Raw genomic sequence first — 7,201 nt, 5'->3', positions numbered from 1 at the left:
TGAATCATCTTCATCATCCCTGCTTAAGAAAACAAAGAGCCTATTGTTAAACAATTTATAACTTGAAAAAGAAAAGAATCATGTTACTCGGACTTAGGTATGAGTGTTAGGTGTCAGTATAAAGACATGTCAGATATGGGTATGAAGGTGTGTCTGACATGAGTATGTTCAATTTTTTCCTTATGTGTACTCTTCTCACTACCCCTACTATGATTTCTCTCATACTCCCTCTCCACTTTCTCAACTTCCTTTTCAGCCTGTGGTCTCCTCAACCTCTTTGTCCTGGGGGAAGGAGAACGTGAACTAGCATGTTTTGGAGACTTCGTATGGCTAGAACGATTCTCTCTTTCCAAAGAATGATCCCTGCGAGACCTCCTGTGCTGAGAATGACACTTATATACTAAATGATGCTAGTATCAAGCAATTTCAGTTTCCCACAACTAGGAAACAGTTTGAATTATTACTTTATTGTGGAAAAATGAAGCAGGCGGGCAAATTTCTGGCTCTAACATTAGTACACTGAAACAATAAACTTTAATACACAATAGTGACTATAGGATGGACATCTGAACTCCCTAAAATTTTATGCATTATGTTAATGAAAAATGAAGTGCAGTATGATGTGATACTTGCTTTACTTGTGCAAGTTCAGCGAACAATATATGCATGACATTAAACAGGTGAATAGATCAATGCATAAGCTCCAATATGCAAGGCAGTTACCGTGCAAACCACAATACAGAACATACAAAGATAATAACTAATTATTCCACAAACTTGCAAAACTGCCAAAGCACAATGAAGAAAAAAACAAGTCTACAACTAAATCATAAAAAAAAAGCTACCTTCATTTGCTTGCACAGGAGGGCTCCGATTCCATGAGGAAGAACTACTAACCACAGTTCGTTTAGATAGGTAAGGCAAAATCTCAGACAGAACAATCTCCGCAGCTGCGTCCACATCCTTAGAGTTCTCGATAGCAACAGCTTTTAGAATTCGTGAATCAGCATGTGCAGTAGGTATAAGAAAATATACTTGCACTGCATGTTTGTTACATTTCTTTTTCCAAATAACCACGCTTTATGTTATACACATACATAAATCAATTACAACATGGGATTAAAAATGAGTAAAAAGAAAGGCCTACGGGAAAATATCCATCAAGCATTTATAAACCTTTTTAAACCCCATAGTGGAAAGCTATTAACCTGCAAATAAAGTAACAAAAATTTATATGAAATATGTAACCAAAGTAAAATACGATGAAGGAAGTATTCACGATGAGAATCATAATTTTAATCACGTTAATCAAACGTAAAACTATAAAAGCTTAATTTTAACAATGTAATTGAGGAATAAAATTTTTAAAAATATTACATGCAAAATGACCGATCAATTGATAGAATTCCTTCCAATTAGTTATGGAGAAAAACAAAAGAGGGAGATATGATTAATATAAAATAGTGTATCATAGAATCAGATGAACCGAAAGTAGAAACCCTAATGCCAAGTCTGGATATTAAAAAGACAACAAAAGCAAATTTTGTATTAAAAAAGAAACTTTCTTATTTGATTATTTTCATTAAAAATAGAATAACAATAATCAGAAAGGAAGCCTAACATGAAGAAAAGGAAAAACGAGTTACAAAACAATACTCTGTTTGGCTATGTGCATCAAACCAAATTTCTAATTCATTCATATATAATTAAAAAATCATGTGCATCAAACCAAATTTAAAATCTTATTCATTCATATATAGCTATGTGTTCCAGTCACTAGTTCAATACTTGCGTCTTTTTTAACTATTCCTAAGTGATTACCTCTTCGCAGGTTCATAGTGACGGGATCGTCTTGCAATGAGCAAAAGTTTGAAACTCCTTCCAGATACAGAAAAGGATGCCTACATTCACAGACCCTAATGTCAAACTATGAAGCTTAGAAAGAAATTATAACCATCCATCCATTGAGCACAGCAAAAATGAATAAAAAAATTAGCCAAATATCCATCGTTAACCTGCTTAAAGAAGCCATACACCAAGGTAACTGTCCATAGAGTATTCTTGAGGGGATTGCTGATTCCTCGGGTCAGGAACTCATTCCAAACAAACATGGTCTCATAAAGAACCTCACCTGGTTCATTATTATACAAGTTCTTTTGAAGACTACACATAACATTGTATGAATAGCAGAAGAAGAAGTCCTGTGTAAGATCCACTGAGCTTAGGAGCTTCTTGTACCTAAACAAAAATGAAACAACAAATATCAAATTACAAACCATATGTGTAAAATGCATAGCAGAATAAAAGCACCTGGGTTAAAAACAAACACAGACGAGACTACCTGGGCTAAAAACAAACACAAACGAGACTCTATCACATACAGACAATTTTCTACTATTCACACAACAGAACATAATAGAATAGAACATCTTTCTGCAAAACAATGACTCTCTTGCAGTAGACGAAGTTCTGCAAATCCCAAAAACAAAATCTTAGTTAAAATACCACATTTACCTTAGTTAATACATGCCTTCTGTTATTTAAAATTTCATGCTGAACTATTGCTGCAGTTCCAGGAATGGAAAAGATTGGTTCTTTATGAACAGCAGCCTGAATAACCGACAATGTAAGCACATTAATGAAGAGCAAGTGATGGAAGAAGATGCTAAAACAAATTCCAGATACAGTCAAACCTCAAAGAGTTATCCATAACAAATCACATCATGAGTAATAAAAACATATTCTAATATTTGTTCTTTTCTCCTTGGGATTGAGTGAGCAAAGAACAAATGAAACAGAACCAATTAACAACTAAATGAGCAGCGCAAAATTCCCCAGGAATACTTCCAGAAAATCCAGATCCCACTCACACAAATTCATCATGAAATTAAATCCTTGACCCATAACTTACTTGTTTAGAGTACTGCTAAAATTACCATTTACCAGAAGAAGCCAGAATTGCTTTCTTATCCTTTATTAGTTCCATCCAACCATTTACCAGCACGCTCTATTTCTATTTTGTTATTAGGGCGAAGGAGAAAAAAAAAGCCCTAATTCAATTTCCTCTACAGCAACAATGGCGAAATTTCAAAATTTTTCAATGTATCTGGAAAAATAATTCAAATAAGAAATTACCAGATATCTTCGATGAAGCCATATTTGATGAGCTCCGCGTTCTCGTACTTGTCAAGACCCATAAAAATGATGTAATTGATAGCTTCTGCCCGGCTTTGAAGTAAAACACCATTTTTTCCTTCCTTTTGTCTCTTGGGAGAGACAAAATTAGGGTTTCCTCTCTTCGGTTAAGGAAATATTGGGAGACCAGCCTATCTCATGCCAAGGTTTAAAAAGCAGGGTAAAATCGGGATAAATTACCCATAGTTGCAGCATTTTTCTTCCCCTTTTTCTTCTTTTTCTTCATCTCCATTTCCTTAAAAAATTTAAAACGAAAACAAAAATACCAAACACATTATTTTTTTTTCCTGCAAATACCGAACAGAACAGAAGTCTTTTTTTGACAAAGAGAAAGCACAAAAGGAATTTCAAAAACCTTATCTCCTTTAGTAGCGGAGCTCCTTTAATTTGGAGATTTTAGGCGGAGAAATTTGGGAATAAAACGCGCCTTTTTTTTAAAATAATTTTTGCCGCGTTTTTAAAAACGCCGGTATTGCTTATCTTTAGCGGCGTTTTTTTTATGAAAACGCCGCAAAAAATTATGTTATTTTGAATAATTTTGCTCTGTTAAATTTTTTTATTTTCTATATTAAATAATAACTATTTTAATATTTTAATATTTTAAGTAAGCAAATTCGAAATTTTTTTTGAGGGAAAGTAAAATTCAAATTAAACTACTTTTTTTTATAAATTATATAAAAATGAGATAAATTGAAATATAAATATGTAAATATTTGGATAAAATTTTAAATTTAAATTTACATTTAAAAACAAAATAATAATAATAATAATAAAAGAAAAAACAAAATCAAGTAGACCAATAATATTGTATGTTGTTAAACAAATACACCCATCAAACTTTCTTTTTGTAGTATAAGCTAAAGCTTAGATAATTAAATTATCAAATATGCACATGAAGCATTTTTTTTCTTGTTTACATTCCTTAATTAATTTCAACATGGAAGCTTTAATTTGTTGACTTAAAAGCATCTTAAATCTTAATTAATACTTTGGATTGACCCAAATTGAGTCGAGATCAATTTTATGTCTAAACTCGACTCTTAAAAGGATTACTAAAATTTTCATATTTGAATTTAAATGGAAAATTGTTATTAAATGAAAGATAATTATAATTTCATAGTTCAAATTTAAAACTCAATATATTTATTTATCAATTTTTTAAATTTAATATTTAAATATATCAAATGGTTTAAACCATTTAATCTAAATTTAGATTAAATATTTTTAAATATAAAACATTAATTAATTATATAAATTTTCATCATTTAATAAATATAAAGTAAACATTAAATCCTAAATCATTTAATATATATAAAATTGATCTATTATCTCTTAAATAATTTAAACTATCTCCTAAACCTCTATCTCCTAAACCCTAAATCATAAAACATAAACCCTAAACCCTAATCCCTAACCCTCTTTTACAATTATATAAGAACTTAATTAATATATAAATTAAAAATACTAATTAATCTAAACCTTAAATCACTAACTCTTAACCCCTAACCCTAAACCCCAAACCCTTAACTACTAACCCTAAACCTTATTTAATATGTAAATTAAAAAAATACTAATTAATCTAAACCCTAAACTCTAACCCAAATCCCTAACCCCTAACCCTTAACCCCTAAATCACAACCCTTAAACCAGAATCCCTAATTCCATAATCTATAAACCTTAAAATTGTAACTCCTAAACCGGCCTTAAATCCTAAATTAACCATATACACTAAACCATATATATTAAACCCTAAACTATAATGATAATTAATTAAATATTTTAAAATTAATACTATCGTATCTTTTACAATTATATATGCAATTATTTAATATATAAATCAATCAGTCATGTACCCTAAAAATTTTTAAATTATTTTAAATAATAGTATTTTCACTTTTCCATTTTTAACAAATATTTTTCTACGTTTTTTATTTGAAATTATTTCTCGTGTCATTATTTCAAATTTAAACATTTTAAAAATATTCAATTAAAAATAAATTGATTAATATAAATAAACAAATTAAATAGTAAATAGACAGATAAAAGTCTGAGCATTAATGGCGCTTTTTCAAAAACGCCGCTAAAGCTCCGAGCATTAGCGGCGCTTTCTCAAAAACGCCGCTAAAAGCCCCGAAAGGTCGAAAACGATGCCGTTGGGCTTAGTTTTTTAGCGGCGTTTTTCTCGAAAAACGCCGCTAATGCCCGCCGCTAATGCTCGGTCTTTAACGGCGTTTTATGTAAAGTGCCGCTAATACTTGATTTTTAGCGGCATTTTTTTGTCCAAACGCCACTAAAAACGCCGCTAAAAGCCTGTTTTGGTGTAGTGTGACTAATGTAATCTCTAAGAAGCTCACATTCGTTTATGCAAAACGTAAATAGATGTTGTTTCAACACTAAACGGTTAGCTAGAGACTTTGTCATATAAAGAGTTTCTAACCTTTTTTCACAATGCGGATGAGGTTTTCTCCATCAATACCTCCTGCAATACCCTATTCGTGAGGCACAACTAGATTGGAGACATGGCATTTTCATCAAACTCTCCCCATTCTGTTTGATATAAGATTTTTAGGCTTTTTCTCAATAACGACCTTTTTCAGGTTGGTCTGAACTAGAATTCCCATCATCTGAACATGCCACAAATTGAAATCTATGACATCATCGAACTTCTTAATGTTAAACCTTATTGCTACCATCTCTGAACGGACTGATCTATGAAAATTGAACTAGCCCTGATACCACTTATTGGGGATCAAATTGATTAAGCAACGAACAAGTAAAAATAACGGAAGAAATTGAGAAATTGAACACATAAATTTAACGTGGAAAAACTCTTCCAAAGAGGATAAAAAATCACGAAAAAAGATAATTTTACTATAATGAGAAAAGAATGGAGAGTACAAAAGATGGAGATAAAAACTAAACCCGAAAAACAAAGAACCCTCAAAACGTAAACACAAAATTATCCAAAAGTATTATGAATTCTAATATTTTAATGAGTGTTTTTTCTAAGGTTGTAAAAGAGCTTATAGGCTAAATTTGTAGGTCAAATAGATTATGCTAATAAATGCTAAATATATTATAGTAATAAATACTAAATCTTCTTGGAAGAAAATATATTTTGTTTATCTTAACTTACAAACAATCTCTTATTTTATTTAACAAGAATTTGGGTTTGACACTCTACTAGATGTATTTCTTGGAATGTTTGATCCCCAAAAGGTTTAAGTCTTCTGCTTTGGCAAGCTTTGGGTCATTGCAAAACTTGCCAATAACAAAAACTGCGTAACTGAAAAGAAAATTATTATTAAGATTCGAACGAATATATTGCAAATATAAAGTATGAAAAGAAAAACAACGAATTAAAGAACGCACCACCATGTTTAGTATCATTAATTGCTACACAAAAGTCCTGAAGGGGGCTGGGATCTGAAGCTGAGACAAGTTTAGAAGCCAAAGCCAGGAGAATTATTATGTCGGAAAAAAAAAATGAACAAGTGTCAAAGTAAGGAAAGCCTTAAGTTATTTCTTTTTTATACAGCAGTAGTTATTGGATGGTGTTATAGTTTTAGTAATTATTTACTTTTTGTTAATTTGGTTTGATTTATGCTTCAAAAGAAAATTTTTGTTTGTTTAATTGGAGGACTGGATTCTATGGTATCAGCTTTAGAAGATTGAGATCAACATAAAAAGAAGAATACTGATGCAACTGCAAAGGCATAATTATTTATTTTGTCTAATACGAAGAAACAAAATACATAATAATTATCAGGTCCGCAATCCCCACCAAAGTTAGAATCGTTGCCTTTTTATTTGTCTGTCTTTAATTGTTCAAAAATGAACGCCCCTCTTTTATTATTTGTTGGGTAATGACTTAAGTGTATATATCATCATATGATATTTTAATGTTCGTTTTAAGCATTTACGCTTTAATATTAATATATTTTGTTCTTCAAGTTAAAACAAAACAGCTGGCATGGTATTTCCAGCAATGACAGATGCTGAGATG

The 7,201-nt window shown here is 30.9% G+C and overlaps 1 non-coding gene across 7 annotated transcripts; it reads right to left on the bottom strand.

Annotated features, from left to right (window-relative positions):
- On the bottom strand, window positions 1–6,680 carry LOC105804181 (uncharacterized). 7 transcript variants are annotated; one of them, XR_008190738.1, is made up of 7 exons: window positions 6,568–6,680; window positions 3,136–3,430; window positions 2,515–2,610; window positions 2,016–2,238; window positions 1,822–1,901; window positions 846–1,208; window positions 1–19 (listed from the first exon to the last, which is right to left on the bottom strand). It is a non-coding gene; the product is annotated as an uncharacterized LOC105804181 (transcript). The 7 variants fall into 7 exon arrangements; XR_008190737.1 differs by lacking the exon at window positions 6,568–6,680 and adding an exon at window positions 5,633–5,927; XR_008190736.1 differs by lacking the exon at window positions 6,568–6,680 and having other exon boundaries at window positions 3,136–3,520.
- Between the last annotated feature and the right edge of the window lie 521 nt (window positions 6,681–7,201).

Source organism: Gossypium raimondii, chromosome 11, assembly GCF_025698545.1.
Source record: "Gossypium raimondii isolate GPD5lz chromosome 11, ASM2569854v1, whole genome shotgun sequence".
Taxonomy (NCBI): domain Eukaryota; kingdom Viridiplantae; phylum Streptophyta; class Magnoliopsida; order Malvales; family Malvaceae; genus Gossypium; species Gossypium raimondii.
The sequence above is the reverse complement of the archived record's forward strand: the minus strand, read 5'-3'. Positions and strand labels throughout refer to the sequence as shown.